We start from the raw sequence: 21,175 nt of genomic DNA, 5'->3' as shown, positions 1-21,175 counted from the left end.
CCTCCAGGGGTTCTAGAGGGACGAGCACGCCCCCCTCCCACCGCCAAGCCCTTCTCTACCACCTCCTGAGCGGCAGCCTCTGACACTAGGAAGAACACAACTTTACCATACATCTTAGAGGCTGCCACGACGGCCGTGGGCCCTACCATCCTTGCCAGTGCCTGCATGTACGTTTCAATGTGGGGCGGGGCGGGCACCAGGAGGCAGCGGATGCTGTGCCTCCTGGTCAGCGAGGGGAAGGGGCCCTGGCCGCCAGGAATGGTACCGGAGGCTGCAGTCGGGGCAGATGGCGCGGCAGCCACCTGGGCGTACGCTCTAGGGGCTAGGGATGGAGCTCCCCTGGAGCTGGTGGAGGGAACGGCTGGGGAGGAAGGGGCCGCGGCAGGGAGGGGAGCCCCACCAATGGGAGGTTTTATTTTCCGAGTGGGGCCTTTGCCCTTTTTATTCCCCTGGCCCTTTTTGCCAGGGGAAGGGGCGGCCATGGCAGTGGCGGAGACTGGGCTAGTGGTGGCCGAGAGGGCATCCGCTGGGGTGAGCGGGGGCGGTGACAAGGGAGGAACCATGGGGTCAGCAGGGGCAGGAACAGGGTCCTCCTCCATGATAGTGAGAGGCAGGAGGAGGCCCTAATATGGGGCTGGGGGCACGATGGGCAGCCACTTCTCCCCAATAAGCAATGCGCAGGGGAGGAGGGTCCAGTAGGAAGGGCAGGGGAATGTGGGGGAAGGGGCTAACCACTCCACCCTGTTAAGCAGTAGGCAGGGAAGGAGGGCGCCCCTGGGGAGGGGGAAAAGCGAACACTCCTCCCCGCTAGGCTGCGGGCATGAGAGGAGGGTGTTAGCAGTGGGGATGGAGGGGTAAGAGGGGAGTCACAGGCTCTGGGTAGGGATACAACTCCTCCAGCTGCACTAGGAAGGGGAGGAGCTACAATATCATTGGGGAGTCTGAACAGTGATGGGGGGCAACTGAAAGGGGGGACACAAGTGCTTATGGAGGGGGCATGGGCACTTAGGTAAGAGGGACTGAGCTTGGGGTGGGCAAAAAAGGACAAGGGGGAAAAAAGGGAGCAGGCAAAGCACAGGAGGGAGCTTCAGGTCTAAGGGCGGGGCAGGCAACCAAACCAAATCTCAAAGTTTGGGGCAGGGCAGGTAGCAAACGCGCAAGGGCCGGGGCGGGAAAGGCAAAACTAACAAAAGGGAAACTCCCAGGGGAGCAAAGCAAGTAGCAGGAGGGACAGGCTGTGGGGGGGCAAACTAGCACAGGAGGGCTGGGGGGCACAGCAGGGAGGGGACCCCACCAGCCAAATGCAGCTGGGGGGAGGGAAAGTCCAAGGTAGGGAGACACGTGCGCCCACATGCACCTGTGTAGCTCGGTCCAGTGCCGCTCACTGCTGCAAATAGTCCCAGGTGGTGAATGGAGGGAAACAATCAGCCACATCGAGGAGCGAAGAGCAGGTCCAGTTGGAATGTGGGGCGGTGGAGTGGGCAACAATGATGGTGGTGGTGGTAGTGGGGGAGCAGATAAACAAGGGGGAGGGCTCCACACCTCTCCCCCGTGCTCCCCACAACAGCAATAAAGGTCACCACCACCCCAGGAGCAGAGATGTCAAAAGTTACTCAGTTTATAAATAAACCCCCTCCACAGGAGTCCTCCTCAGCAGCAGCAATCAGCCAGCCAGGCAGGAGGGCCCTATAGATGGTGGTGGGGTCCTGACTTCTCCCTCCAGAGGCTGGAGGGGCGGGGTCAGGCTGACAAGCCCTGCAACTCAGCAAGAGCAGCGGTCATCCAGGAAGGGAGACTCCAGCCAGCAGAAGTAGCAGCCCAGGAAAGGAGAAGGTTCCAGCCAGCAGCAGCCCAAGAAGGAAGAGAGCTCCAGCCAGCAGAGCAGTCTGAGCAGACTGACCCTCCCCCCTGGAGCAGGGTGGTTGCCCACTCCAGCCCTGTGTGGCTTAAAAGCCAGCCCTAGGAGAGAACCAGGGCTGAGGGCAAGAAAAGCTAGGTTGATTGGGGAAATGGCCGCAGCTGGGCCAAGCCCCAATCAGGCTGCAGCTGGGCCTATAAAGGGGCTGCTAGGCTGCGTTCAGAGAGAGAAGGGCCTGGCTGCAGAGACCTGAGGGAATATCTAAATTGGAGCAGAGCTAAGGGGAAAGGCCCAGGCTGTGAAGCCTAGGTTAGGGCCTATTAGGTACTGGAGTTGCAAGGGGGCAACCCATGGGTAGACAGAGGTAGCAGGTCCAAACCCTCTCACCTGTGATGAGTGGCTGATACACTGCAGTCTGCCCTGGGGAGCAGGACTAAGCGATGACTGGCAGTAGCCAAGACTGAGCCAAAATGGGGGTAGTGAGTGGGGTTTCCCCAGGGGGGGAAACCCTCAGGGATTGTTGGGGTTTACTGTCGGGGGCAGCACCCCAGTGGGGTTCTGGGAGGGACTGGGGCCGGCGGTAAGGCGGATCACCAGACGGCAGAGGGTTCTCCAGAGGCTGATGAGCTAATTCCCAAGGACAACCAGTAGGAGGTGCTGCCAGGTGAGTCTGGCTCCATTACAGAGAGTAACTCCCATTGACGTAAATAGGAGTTGTATCACACAACTGAAGGCTGAATTGGGCCCTTTGACTGTGATTTTCAGAAGTGCTGAGCACCTAGAACTTCAGCTAAAGTCAATGGAAGCTGTGGGTGCTGGGTGACTGACAATCAGACTCTCTGCCTTTAGCCACCTTCACTATATTCAATCCTATTATCCAAGGGTACTGATGCATAATATGGCAGAATGAGTATATTCTTGTTATGTTGCATTGTTTTTTTTTTAATTTATTTAATCACTACTTAATTTTTTAAAATACAATTCTAGGTATCCATTCAGTGCTCTGGGAGCCTATTGCATAATTAAAAATTACAGCACAAACAAAAGGATTGCCCTTAAAAATATCCATCTCAGCCCACACCTTTCTCCTTATTTTTTCTTAAAATATCAGTTTGCACACTTTACAATGTATATCATTGTAATGATGCACCAACATCCAGTAACGTGTCCAAAAATTAATTCTTGCTGTTCTGTTGGATCGATGAGGGCAGAGCATAGAGCGCTGGCTTTAGCAGCATAAGTGTGGAATGATCACCTCATGCTGCTTTTTTTCAGAATTGCCATTGAATTGAAAATCATCCAACTCTAAAGATCTCTCTCACAGATGGATTATTTGTTTTTTAAATAAATGTTTGAAAGAGCTTTGGGAGTTGGACTGTCGAATACATTCCCATGGATGGATTAGTGGCCAAATGTCAGGTGATGTGGCTGAAGGACAGTAAGAAATAAATGCACATTTAGGACCTAAATTTAAAATGGCCTGATTTTCAGAGGTACTGTGCATATGTGACTCCCTTTTTGATTTCAACAGGAATCATTAGACTCAAGGCTGGTCTACGCTGAACACTCATGTCAGCATAGTTACGTCCATCAAGCCCTTGGATAGCTACCCCTTCCTGCTTCTCCACGTGGGCACCAATGATACTGCCAAGAATGACCTTGAGCGGATCACTGCAGACTGTTTCTGTGGGAAGAAGGATAAAGGAGTTTGAGGCGCAAGTGGTCTTCTCGTCCATCCTCCCCGTGGAAGGAAAAGGCCCAGGTAGAGACCATTGAATTGTGGAAGTCAACGAATGGCTACGCAGGTGCTGTCGGAGAGAAGGCTTTGGATTCTTTGACCATGGGATGGTGCTCCAAGAAGGAGGAGTGCTAGGCAGAGACTGGCTCCACCTAACGAAGAGAGGGAAGAGCATCTTCACAAGCAGGCTGGCTAACCTAGTGAGGAGGGCTTTAAACTAGGTTTACCGGGGGAAGGAGTCCCAGAGCCCTGAGGTAAGTGGGATACTGGGAGGAATCATGAGCAGGAGAGCGCGAGAGGGGAGGGCTCCAGCCTCATACTGAGGAAGAGGGACTATCAGCGAGTTATCTCAAGTGCCTGTACACCAATGCAAGAAGCCTGGGAAACAAGCAGGGAGAACTGGAAGTCCTGGCACAGTCAAGGAATTATGATGTGATCGGAATAACAGAGACTTGGTGGGATAACTCACATGACTGAAGTACTGTCATGGATAGATATTAAACTGTTCAGGAAGGACAGGCAGGGCAGAAAAGGTGGGGGAGTTGTATGTAGGAGAGCAGTATGACTGCTCAGAGCACCAGTATGAAATTGTAGAAAAACCTGAGAGTCTCTGGATTAACTTTAGAAGTGTAAGCAACAAGGGTGATGTCGTGGTGGGAGTCTGCTATAGACCACCATGAGGTGGACGAGGCTTTCTTCCGGCAACTAACGGAAGTTACTAGATCACAGGCCCTGGTTCTTATGGGAGACTTCAATCACCCTGATATCTGCTGAAAGAGCAATACAATGGTGCACAGACAATCCAGGAAGTTTTTGGAAAATGTAGGGGACAATTTCCTGGTGCAAGTGCTGGAGGAACCAACTAGGGGCAGAGCTCTTCTTGACCTGCTGCTCACAAACTGGGAAGAATTAGTAGGGGAAGCAAAAGTGGATGGGAACCTGGGAGGCAGTGACCATGAGATGGTCAAGTTCAGGATCCTGACACAAGGAAGGAAGGAGAGCAGCAGAATAGGGACCCTGGACTTCAGAAAAGCAGACTTTGACTCCCTCAGGGAAATGATGGGCAGGATCCCCTGGAGAATAACATGAGGGGGAAAGGAGTCCAGGAGAGCTGGCTGTATTTTAAAGAATCCTTATTGAGGTTACAGGGACAAACCATCCCAATGTGTCAAAAGAATAGTAAATATGGCAGGCGACCAGCTTGGCTTAACAATGAAATCCTTGTGGATCTTAAACACAAAAAAGAAGCTTACAAGAAGTGGAAGATTGGACAAATGACCAGGGAGGAGTATAAAAAATATTGCTCAGGCATGGAGGAGTGAAATCAGGAAGGCCAAATCACACCTGTAGGTGCAGCTAGCAAGAGATGTTAAGAGTAACAAGAAGGGATTGTCCATCTTTATAAAAGGGAAGGAGAAGGATCTGGGGAACTACAGGCCAGTCAGCCTCACTTCAGTCCCTGAAAAAATCATGGAGCAGGTCCTCAAGGAATCAATTCTGAAGCACTTAAAGTAGAGGCAAGTGATCAGGAACAGTCAGCATGGATTCACCAAGGGCAAGTCATGCCTGACTAACCTAATTGCCTTCTATGATGAGATAACTGGCTCTGTGGATGAGGGGAAAGCAGTGGAGGTGTACCAATGGAGACATATCTGCAGGTTTTGTATGTATTGGTTCTGGCAGAGTCTGGTGCTGCTTTGAGTTGGTGCATCCTGGTCTGTGGGGAGCTTGTTTCTGATTAACTTGGTGAAGGGTGGGCAAAAATAAGGGACGGTACTTGGTCCTGCTGTGAAGGCAGGGGACTAGACTCAATGACCTTTTAAGGTCCCTTCCAGTTCTATGAGATAGGTAGATCTCCATATTAAAAATATGGATTTAAATTTCTAATTTTAGGCACTTAAATTTGAAAAACAAAATGGCTAGTGTATAGTTACATGTAATAGTGCAAATGTGTATCTCCTAACCATTCCTTTCTCTGAAAGTCAGTCTTGAAAATGCCATTGTTCCAAGGCAAAATCTTAGAAACTGGTATGTATATTGCTCATCAGAGGTTATATATTTGTCACAATCAATTGATTTTAAATTAGAAGTCATATGTGTTGTATCTACATTAACAAATACCACTTTAAGTTGATTTTTACGGTAACATCAGTCTATTCATATAGTTGCCAATAAACTTATCAAGAAGGACAACTCTTCCCCAGACCTCTTTTAATATTGCCCTTCTTGGTGGTGGTTTTCTTATTTTTCTGTGTGTGTGCTTGTGCCCTCTACTGAACAGATAGTTGCTGTAGTGTTCTCACAGCTTGTACTCCTTAGTTGATGAGCTGAAGAAAAGTGATCATTAGAAATGATTTATAGAGATTATTCTTTAATTCAAGTGCTGTAGACCTATATTTTTGGAGCAGGAAGTCATGATTGCTATTTCTGTTTCAATTATGCTATTAGCTGGTAATGTTAAATGGTATTTACTTGGCCTATGGATCATTAAATACAATGTGTTTAGCAAGAGCAGCAAAAATAATATTAACAAGAGAAGAAAAAATACTGAACTGATTGCTATAGAACAGATAATCTAAGCATATATAAAACCTTTCAACCACTTTTTTTGTTACTGTGCTGCAATTTGTCCTCAAGAATAACAGATGTGGATTATTTGCAACATCCTTTGCTAAAGAGGTAAACTAAGTTACAAATAGTTGTTTTCTTAAAATTTTGTGGCAATGCTAATGGTATCTTAATTATAACAAACATGAGACAAAGTGGGTGAGGTATCAAACAACTACAGCCCATATTTGATGGGGACCCTATCCTGAAATAAATCTTTCCTGACTCCCTCTTCTGGCCTTCAGACAACTTCCCCCCCCCCCCCCCCCCACACCCGACCCTTCACCAAGTTAATCAGAAGCAAGCTCCCCACATACCAGGATGCACCAACTCAAAGCAGCACCAAACTCTGCCAGAACCAATATATACAAAACCTGCAGATATCTCCATTGGTACAATGATCAACACACCCCACAACATACCTGTCAAGGTTCCTCCCCCACTCTGAACTCTAGGGTACAGATGTGGGGACCTGCATGAAAAACCTCCTAAGCTTATCTTTACCAGCTTAGGTCAAAACTTCCCCAAGGTACAAAATATTACACCCGTCATCCTTGGACTGGCCGCTACCACCACCAAACTAATACTGGTTACTGGGGAAGAGCTGTTTGGACGCGTCCTTCCCCCCAAAATACTTCCCAAAACCTTGCACCCCACTTCCTGGACAAGGTTTGGTAAAAAGCCTCACCAATTTGCCTAGGTGACTACAGACCCAGACCCTTGGATCTTAAGAACAATGAACAATCCTCCCAACACTTGCACCCCCCTTTCCTGGGAAGTGTTGGATAAAAAGCCTCACCAATTTGCATAGGTGACCACAGACCCAAACCCTTGGATCTGAGAACAATGAAAAAGCATTCAGTTTTTTACAAGAAGACTTTTAATAAAAAATAGAAGTAAATAGAAATAAAGAAATCCCCCCTGTAAAATCAGGATGGTAGATATCTTACAGGGTAATTAGATTCAAAAACATAGAGAACCCCTCTAGGCAAAACCTTAAGTTACAAAAAAGATATACAGACAGAAATAGTTATTCTATTCAGCACAATTCTTTTCTCAGCCATTTAAAGAAATCATAATCTAACACATACCTAGCTAGATTACTTACTAAAAGTTCTAAGACTCCATTCCTGTTCTGTCCCTGTCCAAGACGACTACAGACAGACACAGACCCTTTGTTTCTCTCTCCCTCCTCCCAGCTTTTGAAAGTATCTTGTCTCCTCATTGGTCATTTTGGTCAGGTGCCAGCGAGGTTACCTTTAGCTTCTTAACCCTTTACAGGTGAGAGGAGCTTTCCCCTGGCCAGGAGGGATTTCAAAGTGGTTTACCCTTCCCTTTATATTTATGACAATACCTTTCAAGACCCATAGATTCTACACATGCCTATCACAATATGTGGTGTGACTCATCCAGTGCACTAAATGCCCCAATAACTATGCAGGTGAAACAAGACAGCAATCACTACACTCTCAAATGAACTCACACAGGAAGATGATAAAAGACAAAAACACCCTATCAACTGTGGGTGAACACTTTTCACAGAGTGATCATTCAGTCCTCATCCTCAAAGGAAACCTGTACACCACTTTCAAAAAAGACGAGCCTGGAAGCTTACACCCATAACTTTGCTAGACCATGCTAAAAGCATGGTCTTAATAAAGACACTGGATTTATGGCTTATTACAACAATCTGCAACTCCCTTTTTGTCCTATGATTATAGGGGTGTTGATGGGCCACTTAACCTTGAATGGTCCCTTATAATATGTGCTAACTATTTATGCTAAACTACCTGTTCAACTTTGAATTTAACTTTGACACTCTGAGTAACTTCTCTAGACCTGAAGGAAAGCTCTATGTAAGCTTGAAAGTTTGTCTCACTCACCAACAGAAATTTGGTCCAATAAAAGATATTACCTCACCCATTTGGTCTTTCTAATATCCTTGACTGACATGACTACAACACTGCATACATCATAACAAAGGTGGCATTCTTCAATTGAAGAGGAAAAGTAATTGCAATAAACAAACACATGAAAGAAATCAAATGGATGAAGGGAGAGAGAAGGAGGATATGGATGCACTGTACTTCAGAACAAACAATACTGACACTTGGCATGTAAGGAGCCTTATTTGCTTTCTCTTGGAATTGATTTGCAATGTTGCACAAAGCCATCAAAAAATTGGATGCCACAAAGAATTTGTGCATTTCACAATACCTAGAACACTGATTTGATTTTAAGATACTTTTAGCAATATATTCCCAAATAGAAATATTAGCTAACAACAAAGCCTCCTCTAAGCTATCCACACTGGATTTTTCCAAAAGCAAATTCAGTGGATTCATTTTCATTTGATAGACTTTGGCTGTTAGGCACCAACACACTTTTCTTAGTAGAGAAACTGTTTGCTACCAACAATGGCCCATTAAGAGTCAATGTAAGGGATTCCTTTTTTTCCCCTCATCCAGCACAATTATTGACTTCTCACAGTCTTTAAAGACTTCACTAAAATTCCTTCCTTTCTGCAGTACCATGAACTGCAACAGATTCTTTTTGAGCTCTAGTGATGTTTAGAACCAACTTTGGTATAAAAGACAAATTAACAAACTCCTTCTGATTTTTCACTCAAATTCAGAACTACCTCCGGCCGATCAGGAAGAATTTCACACAACTTCCTTTTAGGCAAGCTTCTAGACTCCACAGTCAAAAGTTTAGAGGCATTCCCTTCCCCTTTGCAGCTCTTCTTGCAGACAACATGCAGGTTACCAGGCTCAACACACACAAGTTTCCATTCTTTCAGTGGGTAACACAGTCAAATCACCTTTATGCTTTCCTTGTGCCCTGGTCATGATATAAACCTAACCAGACACGGTTGTCATATCTTTATCCAGCAACACACTAGCAACAGGCAAAATAGAAGCACCAGAATCTCCTGGTCCCTGGGACCTACTTATGATATCACCTGGATGCAAGCTGGTTACAATGTCATTCTCCCTAGCCAATACAAACTTAGGGACACTTCCTTCCTGGGCTTCAGTTGTGTCCAAAATCAACTCTGAGACATCTGATAAATTTTTAATCATCATAGGTTGACAGGCTTCTTCTGTCTGCTCCACAAAGAACTAGAGAAACATTCTTCTTTAGCAAACACATTGCAATTCTCAACAGACAAACAATTTGAGAGATCCTTTCTTTTGTCCCAGTACCCATGGCTGTCTACAGACAAATACTTGGAAAGTGGGACAGCTTCCTTAACAGGCAAGTTGCCAGTGCCACTCCCAACAGACAAACTGTTGCTTTCCACAGGCAGTGGTGGCTCATACTGAACTACCTTAAGCAAATCTCTTTTATATTGTCTAGGCTCACTTTCATAAGCTTCGCTTGCCAACAATTCAGTATCTACACAAAATGTACCCTCTTTTTCCACAGTTAGGGTATTAACCTAACCATCAACTTTAATTTGCTCCAGAGAAACATTTTCCTGAGCAATGAGTTCTTTCTCTGCCTTATCTAATGCCAGATTCACTTCCGAGATATTAGACATTCAGAAATTTCTTTCACATATAAACTGCTTTTCTGGTCAGTCAAATACCTACTTTCCTCAGACAAACATTTGGAGAAACCCTCCATAGGCAAGTCATTGCCTGTAATAGACACAGGCTTAGGATCATTTCTTTCCTGTGACTGGTTCATGATATTAACTTGACTGCACAAAGCTTTAAGATAATTCCCTATAAAAAGATCTGAAAGAATTGTATTTTTTGCTCCCACAATCGTGGTGCCATCAAATCCCTTCCACTAAGGGGGATTTTAGCCAAAGGCATTCTTACAAAATATTCAGATAATGCTACAACAGTTACACTTTCACTGGCAAATAATCTTTCTCCCTGACAAGTCTTGCTTCAACCAAAGTAATATCTGCTGCAGTGTCCCTCCATGCCATACACCTTATTCCATTAACTTCTGCATTGCTAATAAACTCTGCATTATTGTTCCCATATTTATGATGTAGATAACCTTCTTAAAGAATGTGTAGTATATATGTGCACGTATTATATGTACAGTATATGTGTGTATATATAGAATGTATGCAGTATTAATAATCACTCAACTTCTACAATGTTTTCTGTTTGTGGGAAAATATTTTACAGTGAACTCTGAGTAGATATTGTCTCTGAGATGTTAATAAATGAGGCCCTGATCTAATTAGCTGTTCTGTATACCAAGACAGAGCCCTAATAACTTCAATAGGTCATCAAATATTAAAATATTTCATAAAAATAAGTGAGATAGAAGAACACATTGGATGGTTGTCTCCTGTGCCATTCTTTGGAAGTGTAAGTATTTTGCAAATATTCACACTACAGTCAAAGTTTCTTTTATATTCTGCATAATTTTTATCTACTGCTCATGCCTTAATTTTTTTTTTCTCTGAACAAGAGGTCACTTCTGGTTCAAATCTATACTAATGGGGGAGGGATAGCTCAGTGGTTTGAGCATTGGCCTGCTAAACCCAGGGTTGTGAGTTCAATCCTTGAGAGGGCCATTTAGGGATTTGTGGCATAAATTGGGGATTGGTCCTGCTTTGAGCAGGGGGTTGGACTAGATGACCTCTTGAGGTCCCTTCCAATCCTGATATTCTATGATTCCATTATTGGGGCTACACTTACAGTAATTGAGATTTGTATATATGTATTGTTCATAAACCATAAAATATGTAGTTAATTTCTTTCTTTTGAAGCATATTTGTATTTGAGTATCTTAGAAAAGTATTCAACTAAAAATATAATTGACTCTCCTTGTGGCCCTGAACCTGACCCTCCTAAAATAGGCATTTCAATAAGTACATGATCAGAACCATATTTAATTTACTTATGTTTTATCACACAGTCTATATGCTTAAAGTAGACTAGACTCTAGTTACTGTCCATAAATTTGTTTAAGGAAGCATTTTAGGATGATGTGTTGCTCTCTTTTTAAATTTGTGCTAAAAGTTCTGATGTAAAATTGATCTTAATCACTTAAATGTAATGGAATAATAGTAATTTATATCTAACAGAATCCAGATTGCATACTGCACTGCTTTTCTTAAGAGTAGTCTTTTCTCACTACCAACCGAAAAAACCAAAGTGACCTAAAAGCCACACAGAAGTGATAACATATGGGGTAAATATATCTTGGAAAAGCTGTATGTAATCTCACATTCCTCTGTATCCAGCTTAGATATTTTAACTCTCCAGCTAATGTTCAAAGAATGACTTCATAAACCTCTCAGATGATTCTTTTCTTTGAAAGTAATTGAGTTCTGTTCTCTTCCCACTTGACACTTCTGCAAAGAAATTCTCCTTCTGAAACAAGTATTCTTTCTCTTCTGTCAAATTTCCCTATTCCTCTCACTGATATTTAAATCTGCTACAGAAAGTTTTACTTAATTATCACCTAACACCAGGAAATGCAGAGTCAGCTTCTTTGCTTAAATGCTTCTGAAATGGAGCATTCTGTTTTGATATTATTACCTTTAGCTCTGATCTTGCATATAGATGCACCAGTGTGGACTCTTACAGCACGTGGTATCTCACTGCAGTCAGTAGTATTCCAAGTGGTGTAAAAGTCTGCTGGGTCACATTTTGTTTGTGGGACTGGGAGCTATGGGAGGAAAAATGCAAGATTTCAACTTCACATTGACTAAGGCAGGTGGAGGGCTCTTCATCAGCCACCTGAAAGCAGTCATGAAGCAGCTGGCTGGTATGTGTCAAAAACTGATTAAATCCCTTTACTGATCTGAACAAGAACAGGTTGGTAAATACTGACACTCTCAAATGCCACATGGATTCATGCTATGGTTTTCATAAAATTAATGGGAGTATGGATTATTTATCCCTTTTGAAATGTGACTGCTTTGACAAAAAGAACAAATTATTTATAACACAGCTCTACCATTAGTCATTTTTTTTCTTTTCAAATAAAATGTGCTATAAAGTAGTTTCTATGAAAAAAAAACACCCAGAAAGCTTTCCTCCTGCCCCCTCTTGAGATTTCATGTAATTTCTAGAGGCACTAATTCTGTCAAAGTACAAAAATTAGTTAAGGTGAAACTGGCTGGCTGGCCTGAATCCATCCAACCAAGACTATTAGAAGGCTATGTCATAAACTGCTGAGTTTAATTGGTTGAGTACATTACTCATATATGTAAGTACTGTAGTCTTAAATAACTGTAATCATAGTGGAATAAATCCACAGTTAGAGTGTCAGCAGACAGATACATCACAAAACATGGATCTGTTGATACACTAGAATTTATCTAGCATATCTGATCTGTGCTCCTTCTTGACAGAACTAGGTGACACAAAGCAGAATCCCAAAGCTATTTTGACTGCTAATCAAATTGTACTCGAAGTACAGAGACCATGGGTGAAATCATAGACTTACTGAAGTCTATGGCAAAACTCTTTGATTTCAGTGGGGCCCGGATTCTATCCCAAAAATATAGAGCTCTGAACATTTGCAACAAAATTGAAAACGCTCAAGCCCCATATCCTCTAAACAATAACAGCAAGCAGTGATACTGGGTATGTCTGTAGCTTTAAAATGTTGTGCTTCTAGGGATTATCTGGTAAAGATTGTTTGGCCTTCAGTAGCCATATGAAGCACAACATCACAATGAAATTTGGTGTTCCCCAGAAACATCTCTACCAGTGAGGCCTCAGATAGCAACAGCAGTGGGCCCAGGTGCCACTATTAAATGACGAAAGGTTGGAGGTGGGGAAAATTTCAGTGAACTTTTCCAAATCACAAAAGGGTTCTGGTTTCATAGGACAGAGGAAGGTTTAGGTTGTTTTATGGTTGAATTCACTTAACTTGGTTGAACCACATCCCATAAATAGGAAGTTTTAATCTTAAGTCGTAACTAAGGCCCAGTAGTAGGGGACACAACACTCTTAGCCAGTGAGTTAAAGAAATTCTACATAAAGTTACTAGCAGTTGCAAACAGCAGTTGAGAATGGTGGTGCCTGCCATCTGTGTAAAGTAAAACATTTCTATCCTAATGTTATGATACAAAGGCTACATTGGCATGCATACTACTGGGCTCTGTATATGCTTGTGCATGTACCCCAAACCCATGCCAAGTGTCAAAGTATGTTGTGCTGGACACAAATGTACCCAAGTATACCCATGTTCACACTGCCTTGTTCTTGTATGCAAGGTTAGCGCTAATATTTCAGGGGTGGTAACATGGGAGACACTCTAGGATCTGCCTTGCTGTGTGTTGATGGGACTGTAAACACTTCACACATCTGTCAGTGGTGGAAGACATGGAGCAAGTGACTGACAATGTGGTTCTGCTCTTGCTCGTTCATGGAGGACAAATATGTGTGTTGCAGTGCTCAGCTGGTGAGAATCTTAGGTGAATGGGCTCAGACCTTTCTGAGCCAAGGAAGGGTGACTGGGGTGGTGACTGATTCACTGTTGCCCATGACACAGACACGCAGGAGACTGCCAGTGTTGTGACTGTGTGTCCATGCGTGGACCACTGCTTCTGGGTCAGAAGAACCAGCACAGTGTGATGGGATCACAGCATCTTGGAAACCTGGAATGATGAAAAGTGCTTACCAAACTTCAGAATGAGGAAGCAGATGTTCCAGGAGCTCTAGAGGAGCTGGCCCCAACCCTGCAATGGAAAAATCCTCAATTCCAGACACTCCTACAGGTGCAGAGGTGGTGGCTATTGCCCTCTGGAAGCTGACAATGCCAGACTGCTACGGGTCAGGAGCAAATCACTTTGGGGTGGGGAAGCCCACTGTCGGGGTCATGATGGTGCAGGTTTGTGAAGCTATCAACACTCTTATCTACTCACAGGTGGTCGCCATTACAAAAATTCCAGAATTGATGGCTGGGTTCCAGAGAATGGGTTTTCTAAACTGTGCAGGGACCACTGCTGGCATACTCATTTCCATACTTTTCCCACAGAAAGAAGTGAGTGAGTACATTGAACAAAAAGCTTACTATTCACTCATCCTTCAATGCCTAGTGGACTACAAAGGCAGGTTCATGAACACTAACATTGGACACAGAGGAAGGGTTCATGTTGCCAGGGTGCTGAAGAGATTAGAACTGTACTTGAAGAGGGAGGAAGGGACATTATTCCCCAGAAATGACATCATTCTGTACAGTGTCTCCATGCCGACAGTTATTCTGGGGAACCCCACCTACCTGATGCTACCCTGACTAATGAAAACCTCCTCCAACCTCAATGACCCAGCAAAATGGGAATTTATCTTCAAACTAAGCAGCTGCAGGATGGATTTGAAAATTTTGGCCTAATTATTTAACTGAGTAGATATTTCACCATATATGATTTATCATATGTTTGATGAAATTGGCAATATTTGAGAAGAGTATGGTGTGTGTGAGAGAGAGAGCGAACCTTCACTGTATACCACCTGGATTTTGTGGAGTTAGATTATGTTATTTCAACATAGTTTGGAGGGGGGTGGGTGTGTTTCAATCTCTATTTTCCCCCCTATAAGAATGAAAAATCAGTGTGGGTATGTGATGGGGCAGATGGGGCCCACACTGACAATAAGAGGGTAATATGAGCCTCTGGACCCAACTGGCCTTGCCCCGCTACACCTGCTGCCAATCTCAGGCATAGAGAGGGGAGTTAAAAGGAAGAGACTGAGCTCAGTTCAGGGCTTCCCAGGGCTTCCTAGCTCTGCTGTTTCTTATGTGAGAGAAGCCTGGTTGTGGTCCAGAGATTGAGCTGGCTTACTGGCTGGACGAGCCTCGTGTTAGAAGGGATGACCAAATCCTGGGGGATCAACTGAAGTGTGGATTGTGTGAAGAAAAGCCCTGAATAGAAGGGTGAATCCCACTGAGGGTTCATCATATGACCCTGTTTTGAATTTTTTGGGGGGTGGAGGTTGCTCCTGATTTCTTTTGGATCATAGCACCCTGAAAAGGGTAGGATTGAAGATTCCGTCCAGGACACTGCTACCTTGGACCTCACAGAGACAATGACCTACCAGCTGGGTGAGTCGTGGCCTGATGGGCCAGAGGGGGGTGGCACTGAGACAATCCAGTCACAATGTGGGATAGAAGAACTAGTGCTCTAAAATATTTTTGAATCCTTAGAGGATAGTGATGGGAAATTGCAACTCTGCAACCAGACGACCCAACTGTGGAACACCACAAGTTTCTCATCTCTCCCTGGTCCTATTCAATATTCTTATGGAAGCATTAGAAAAAATGGTAAGAGTCAACAATATGCAAATGACACAGAACTTTATCATTCTTTCAATACTTCCTCTTATCCCAATGCCTGGCTGAGATCAGCACATGAGTGAGAAAAAGCTGGCTGAAGTTAAACCCTAACACATTGGGAAGCAGAAGGAAACATTTTGAAGAATTTACCACTACAGTGTTCACAAGTCATCAAAACTGGCAGCTGCTTAGGTGTTCTTCTGTACTCTTGGCTGCTGCTGCTGGGTTCTCACACACCACTTTTTACAAATGCCATATTACCATAGCTGCATGGCATGCTGCTGCTGACCTAGCTATAATATTCCTTTGTCACCTGCCATACAGATTATGGCCACTGGAGTTTTGCTGGCTTTGAAAACATCAGACCTTAGAAAATTGCAGCTGGTACAAAAGTGCAATGGCATGCCTCCTCAGCAAAATTACTGCAAGGAAGCACATCAGACCTGTCCTCCACTTGCTATACTGGTTTCCTATAGCTCTTCTCCATAAGGCTAGATCTTCACTGGAAATGGTTTGGTGGTAGAGCTAAATGGTATAGATATATAGTTTTGTCAATATACCTATCTACATTAGGGCTTTTGCTGATACAGAAATGTCACTCCCATGCTCAACACTGCTGTACAACGAAAAGTTTCTAGTGTAGACGTGGCCTGGGTTTAAGGTCACAATCCTTATTTTTAAGGTGCTGAAGGGTCTAGGCTCAGAATATATAAAAAATTGCCACAGGTTCCTTGAGCTCAATCGATTTCAACCGCTCCACTTCTCAGGAAGAATGTGAGTGTCTGTTGCAAGAGTGAAGCTCGTATGACAGAGCTTTCTTGAGGGCTGGCCTAAGACTCTAGAACTAATTCCTGCAAGAACTGAGAAGCAGGGATCCTAGAAATCCATTTGCCACAGAAAAATATAGAATTTGCATTTTTACAGAGAATCTTTAGTTTTAACATTTTGTGAAAATATAAAAACATACACTGTAGAACCCCATTTATCCAAGCCTCCACTATCCAGTTCTCCATATCAACTGAATTGGGGCTGTCAGCCTGAGCCCTACCGCCTGGGGCTGACACTCTCCAGATTATTCAAAGAGCCCTGGTCCCAATTAGATCAGATAAACAGGGTTCCACTGTACAGCAATAAAACATGGTATTCAACTGATCCCTGTATATATTGGGTCTAGGGAAACTAAGTTCAGCACTTCATTTTAATAGTGGAAAATTGTGGATTTTTATGTTTTTTTATCAGATAACTTTGTTTTTATTTTATCATGGAAAACTAGGATCCCTGCTGAGAAGTACTTCAAACCCGAACACTTTCCAATCCAAATGTGAAGTGTATTTCTTTGATTGAGCCTTCCCTAATGCCTACTTCCTAACACATTCGCTTACTCATACAAGAGAGACAAACATCTTCAAGTACAGTTTGTGTCATTACAGAAAGACACACAGAGTAAGCCACTCCTGAGAGACCCTGGTCGTCTTGGGTTTTATTTATTTATTGTAATTTTGAAAGATGTTCAGATACCATGATGAGGAGTGATTCACAAGAACCTAACTAGAACAGAGAGAAGAACTGGATCTCTTGTGGCCTTTGGTGGGTGTAGACAAAAGAGTTAATACCAGCACTTTTATTTGTCCCGTTTGAGCCCTGTGCAAATACCCCCAGTACTGTAAGGAATGCAGCTCTCTGCCATGCCTTTAGTGTTGGCATTACCTCTTGCCAGAGAGACATGAGCCAGAACTCAGGTACTGACAGGTAAAATACCTTTCAGATTACTTTAAAAATGCACAACTGGCTCTAATCAGGATTTATATAGGACTGTCTGCTATTTGGGAGACAGTAGCTCCTTCCTGCTGTGTCTCACAGCTATGAAGGTAGAACAATGTCACTAACGGTCATTGTCCAAGGCAAGAATCTAACCTTCAGTGGTTCCCTGTCGTGCCAAAAATCTTGCCCCTTCAGATGATGCTAGGTAAGGAGGAGCAGGCCTTCATAATCAACAGCTTGTATTAGAAGTCACTTTATAAACAGGTTCCTACCTTCCCTTTGTAATTGACTTTCTCACCAGAGAGCCATGACAAATGGAGGCAAGGTGGCAGCCTCATTTTGCAACACTCACCAGGCCCAGTCTTGACAAGTGATGAAATGTATTAATAATGTCAGAAAACACAATCTTTGCTCCATGTGCCACTTAACACATGCCGGGAAGAAGCAACTGACAAGCCAACTGACCCTCACCTTTCCACTGATCCACTCTTGCTTAACTCCATGAATAAAAAAGGCTGACTACAATTAAACACATGGAACTTCTCAGACACTTAGGGTTAATTTAAACCTACTGGCAGGAGGCCAATGCAAAGCCTTCTGTATTATGCAAGCTCCATACTACATGGAGGAGCATGGACAGAGAAGCTGTCCAGTGGAACTTCCACCCTTTCTGAATGCCAGGGAAGAGGTGATTCCATGCAGGCTTCAAACAAGCAGACATTGGAAGAGAATGTTGGGGCTGGGTCACTATACCTGCAATGAGCTCAAAAGGCAGAAACCAATATTCCACCCCATAGTTTGGAATCAGGAGCCATGGATGGGCTGCATCATAACCCTGTAGTTCGGTCACATGTTTAGGGTGGATTGTGTTACCCCTAAAATCCCTGTGTAGTTCTCTAAAGAAAACAAGTTTACTTTGTCTTCATGCACGGAAGGCTGGATTTCACCCTCAGAGCAAAGCAGATTTGGAGTAGCTATGCTCCTACTACTCAGAGAGGAGTGAAGCAATAGCTTAGATGTTTTAGGGCTTTTGGGTTCAACACTAAAGCTGTTAATCCACATTACATCTTATTTTCCCAAAAATTTTCCTTTGCTAGATGAAGACATTGTTAAGTTTTACATGCTAAAACCAGCAATAAAACTCTTTGGGTACATGTATAACTTACAAGAGAAAAAATTATTTTCACTGAAAATTCTAATGAAATAATAAAAAATATTCCTAGACCGTGACCTTATATGCCAAGTTATATCCTGTGAAGAAAGATCTCTTGTACCGCGTAATGCAAATGCAGGAGCAAGAGATACAACAACTTCTGGTGCCACGAAAACATCAAAAAGCCATATTGAGTCTCGCCCACAGTCACCTGTTTGGAGGACACCTAGGGGTAGAGAAAACCCAGGCACGGATCCTGCGGAGGTTCTTCTGGCCAGGAGTACATGAATATGTCCGGCGATATTGCACCTCTTGTCCGGAGTGTCAGTTACATAGCCCTCGCCCACACTTGTGGGCTCCTTTGATACCTCTTCCAATAATAGAGGTTCCTTTCAAATGGATAGCCATGGGTCTGGTAGGGCCACTAGAGAAGACAGCTCTGGGCCAACAACATGTGCTTGTTATATTGGACTATGCAACCCGGTACCCGGAAGCTGTTCCCCTGTGCAACACAGCTTCCCAGACAATAGCTAAGGAGCTAGTACAGATCTTTGCCTGGGCTGGGCTACCCAAGGAGATATTGACTGATCAAGGACACCTTTCGTGTCCAAGTTGATGAAAGATCTCTGTTCATTGCTCCATGTACAAGCCCTACAGACCTCTGTATACCACCCGCAAACAGATGGCCTTGTGGAAAGATTCAATAGGACCCTCAAGGCCATGATCAGGCAAGTGGTGAGCCGGGATGGGAAAGATTGGGATACCCTATTGCCTTACCTCATGTTTGCCATCCGGGAGGTTCCGCAAGCCTCCACGGGTTTCTCTCCATTCGAACTACTATATGGGCGCCACCCTCAGGGCATATTGGATATAGTCAGAGAAGTCTGGGAAGAGGAGCCAAAGCCCGGAAGGAACATAGTTGAGCATGTACTGCAGATGAGAGATTGGATAGCCCGAATTATGCCCATTGTACGGGAACACTTAGAGAGAGCACAGGATACCCAACGAACCCATTATAACCACCAAGCGAAGCTTCAACATTTCCAACCAGGGGATTGGGTGATGGTACTGGTGCCCACAGCAGAAAGTAAACTGTTGCCTGAGTGGCAGGGACCCTACGAAGTAATCGAAGCCATGGGAGAGGTGAACTATAAGGTGCGGCAGCCAGGCCGCCGGAAATCGGAGCAAATTTACCACATCTATCTTCTAAAACCTTGGCAGGAGACCCTTCCCCAGGAGGATAACTTACACAAGCAAGTGAGGATATCATCCGACTTGACACCGATCCAAAAGATTGAGGCAGCCGACATTATTAATCGCAACCGAGATGTGTTCTCTACAAAACCAGGGCAGACGACTGAGACCTATCACCATATCCGCACGATCCCCGGAGCCAACGTAACATTGAGACCCTACTGAATCCCAGCAGCCAAAAGAGAAGAAATCAAGGCTGAAGTAAAGAAAATGTTAGAATTAGGGGTTATTGAAGAATCTTACAGTCAGTGGTCCAGTCCAATTGTTCTAGTGCCTAAACCTGACGGTACCATGAGATTCTGTAATGACTTTCGCCGACTGAATGAAATATCCCAGTTTGATGCACACCCCACACCACGCATCGACGAACTGGTTGACCGACTGGGTAGTGCCCAATTCTTGACTACACTGGATCTGACAAAAGGGTACTGGCAGATTCCTCTGACCAAAGAAACTAAAGAAAAGACAGTATTCTCCACCCCAGATGGGCTATTCCACTACACCGTCCTCCCTTTTGGGCTACATGGGGCCCCAGCCACATTCCAGCACCTCATGGATAAGCTGCTGCACCCCCATACTAGTTATGCAGCTGCATACCTAGATGATGTTGTCATCATCCACACGCCAGACTGGGGAACCCACTTGGAGAAAGTTGAGGCAGTACTGCGCACCTTAAGGAGGGCTTGCCTCACTGCTAATCCTGCTAAATGCACCATAGGGCTAGCAGAGGCTAGGTACCTGGGATATATTGTGGGAAGGGGCATAGTGAAGCCCCAAATGAATAAGCTAGAGGCAATTCAAAACTGGCCCTGGCTGACCCGAAAGAAGCAGGTCTGTGCGTTCCTAGGTGTGGTAGGCTACTACCGATGTTTTATTTCCCACTTCGCCACTAGCGCAAGTCCCCTAACGGACCTGGTGAAGGCCCGAGGTCCAGACATGGTAAAGTGGACCGACGCAGCAGTGCGGGCGTTTACAGACCTTTGGACGGCCCTCTGTAATAACCCCGTACTCATAGCCCCGGACTTTAACAGGGAATTTATTTTACAAACAGACGCTTCCAAGGTGGTGGTGGGGACAGTTCTGTCGCAAATGGTGGGAGAAGAGGAACATCCGATCCTCTATCTAAGCAGAAAGCTTCTCCCAAGAGAACAGAAATACGCAGTAGTCAAGAGAGAATGCCTTGCTGTCAAATGGGCTATGGAGGCACTGCGTTATTACCTGTTAGGCTGGCGATTTACTCTTGTGATGGACCATGCACCCCTCCAGTGGATGCAGCGGAATAAGGAAAAGAATGGCAACATTGATGGTCTGTCACAAGCATACTGCCTGGCATCCCATGTTGCCCAACTCTATGGTTGGCTATAGAAAAGTAGTGGGAGATAGATATATTAGCTCCAGGCTAAACAAATCCCTGGTACCAGGATAAGTGAAATGGCAGCTGCTTCAAGTCAGTTAAGACACCTGGGGCCAATTAAGAACTTTCCAGAAGGCAGGGAGAACGCTAGGTTGATTGGGACACCTGAAGCCAATCAGGGGCTGGCTG

Source organism: Lepidochelys kempii, chromosome 1 (assembly GCF_965140285.1).
Source record: "Lepidochelys kempii isolate rLepKem1 chromosome 1, rLepKem1.hap1, whole genome shotgun sequence".
Classification (NCBI taxonomy): domain Eukaryota; kingdom Metazoa; phylum Chordata; order Testudines; family Cheloniidae; genus Lepidochelys; species Lepidochelys kempii.
The sequence above is the reverse complement of the archived record's forward strand: the minus strand, read 5'-3'. Positions refer to the sequence as shown.